The following is a 2,526-nucleotide window of genomic DNA, read 5'->3' on the forward strand; positions in this document are numbered from 1 at the left end:
GAGTTCAAGGAGCTGCTTTCGAATTTAGTCAACTTTATTCTTCTGGCTCCTTGATCCTAAACTCATTATATGGAATTCAGTTTGGTTGGTCTGAATGGAACGTTCTTTCTAAGTGAGAGTGCCTTGGGTTGCTACCATACAGTACTAGCTTCTTTGCTTCCCTTCTGTCTTCCTTTATGGTGGCTTCAGTGTTGACTGTATTACTCCATGTAATGTGTGTGTGTGTGTGTGAGTAAAGCACAGTCAAATTGCAGCCGACTTGCGGCGACCCAGCAAGGGGCTTTCAAGGCAGGTGAGAAGCAGAGGTGGTTTGCCACTGCCTTCTTCTGCAGTGTCTTCCTTGACAGTCTCCTTTCCAAGTATCGGCCCTGCTTAGATTCTGCCTTCCCTCAGTCCTTGTAATGAACATAAGAGAAGCCAGTGTTGAATCAGGCCAATGGCCCATCCAGTCCAACACTCTGTCACACAGTGGCCAAAAATACCAGGTGCCATCAGGAGGTCCAGCAAACTGGGCTGGATCCAAACCATGGGTCTGGCTCCAAAGGTGCAGCTGATTATATTTATTACTTGCATAAAGGAAGTTATTTTTAAATTATTCTTTTTTTACAATTCTTTTTTTTTTTGCCACCGTCAAGCTGACATTTGGCGACCCCTAGTGGGGCTTGAAGGCAGGGGACATTCAGAGGTGGCTTGCCATTGCCTGCCTCTGCATCACGACTGTGGTATTCCTTGGAAGTCTCCCATCCACAAACCAGCCAGGGCTGGCCTTGCTTAGCTTCTGAGATTTGATGAGATCGGGCTTGCCTGGGCTATCCAGATCAGGGCCATGTATAAATTATTCTTGAATTGTAATGGTTTAAATATGAGGTCTGGTAGAAAACAAACAATGGATTGGATTGTACCAGGCACAAGAAGGGGAGGGCACATTTTGGCCCCATGCTGAAAAGCCTACGCCAGGAGCCCATGTTGGCCAAAGTCACATGAGGTGGAGCTGCAGTGAAGGGGGCAGTCGGGCAAGGCCATCCTTACTCTCTCTCGAACTTGCTGGTAGCATTCAGCCCTTTGGATTGTTAATATCATTAAAATGCGGCAGCTGAAGAGTTTACGGAGGAAGTGCTTCCATTTCAGAAAAATTCTTCTATGAATGAGGAAACCCTCCCCCCCCCAATTGATTGATTCTGCGTATGTTTGCCTCTATGTCTGTTTTACAGTAGACTTGCTTGAGAAGATTTGGGTATGCCTTACTAAATGGACTCCTTGTTCTAAAGGTGCTGCTGGCACACGGCACGCTTCTGCTTTTAGCTTCTGGCCGGTGACATGCTGTATTCTTGATAATCCGAGATAGTCTTACAGCCGGCAACTAAATAGCTTCCCATTTGGTCAGGCATGGTGAGTGAAAACTCCCAAGCAGGGAAACCTTGCAGAAGCTGCCTTCTTTTCCCTTTCATGGCTACTTCTCCAGCCAGTGGCTCTTCAGTGCACCCCACTTGGCGTCTTGGAATCCCTGTGGTCTGGTCCTCCCTTGCCAGGTATGGTAGGTGGGTACTTAGACATGGTGAGGGTCACCCTTTGCCTGCAGGAAGACTCATCGCCAGATTTCTCTGCAGAGTTGCTTTCCCCCTTCATCTTTTTAATTTCCTGAGTCCTGGATTCAATTTGAATTTGTTCTCCTCCTGGGATGTTTTTTCCCCCCCTGTAATATTGGCACTGAAATAAAGACTGTGCAGTGGGGGTGGTGGGGGAGAAAAGGCTACTAGTAGTGAAAATAATGGTTAGGCAGACCTGTGGTGATTTAGGCTTACTAGAAAAGTTTTTTTAAACATTTTCTATTTTGCTTTCACAATATAAATGAGTTCAAACAAAAATATGCAACTATCAATATAAATAAATAAAAAGAAACTTTTTAAAAAAAAATAGCTAAATTGCCTGCATCTTTATGAAGGCTCATTATCCAGCCAGTGAAGGAAGATTTAACAAGCAAGGAAACTTTTGGGTAGATCAAAAGAACGGGATTATATGAGAGATTGTATGAATTAAACGGGATTATAGGAGAGATTGTATGAATTAGACTTCCTTTCCCCAGGGTTTTACCAGAGTCTGATTTGATGAGTTATACAAAAATGATGCGTGAATTGAAGCCTCTCCTGGAGAGACAGTATATAAATGTATTTCACTCTGGAAAATTGCATTGAGATTGTAAACTAATTCCTGCATAGTCAGGTTCAGAAACCTGGTGCAACTTCATTTTAAACTGCCTCTCTCTTTTTCATACATACACACCAACAGCAGGAGAGAGGTTGAAAAGTACTATAAGTGGCATGTGTGAATTTGACCTTAGCTTTGTAGCACTCTTGATATAAACAAAAGGGAATATTCACTATATAGTTACATATTTGTTTGGCAGTGAACTAGTAACTTGGTGAATTTGCTGCAAACCTTTCTTAAGGAGTTGGCAAAAGATTTTATTGGCTCCCCTAAGAAGGGGAGGTATTTCGCTTAAAAGAAAAAATGGGAAGGGAAAACAGT

General features: G+C 43.3%; 1 protein-coding gene across 1 annotated transcript in view; it reads left to right on the forward strand.

Moving 5' to 3' along the window:
• LRP2 (LDL receptor related protein 2) overlaps positions 1–2,526 on the forward strand; it is a 241,739-nt gene that overhangs the window by 151,230 nt on the left and 87,983 nt on the right. The window lies entirely within an intron of this gene.

The sequence above is a fragment of the Gekko japonicus genome, unplaced genomic scaffold (assembly GCF_001447785.1).
Source record: "Gekko japonicus isolate JY-2015 unplaced genomic scaffold, Gekko_japonicus_V1.1 scaffold469, whole genome shotgun sequence".
In the NCBI taxonomy this organism is placed as follows: Eukaryota; Metazoa; Chordata; class Lepidosauria; order Squamata; family Gekkonidae; genus Gekko; species Gekko japonicus.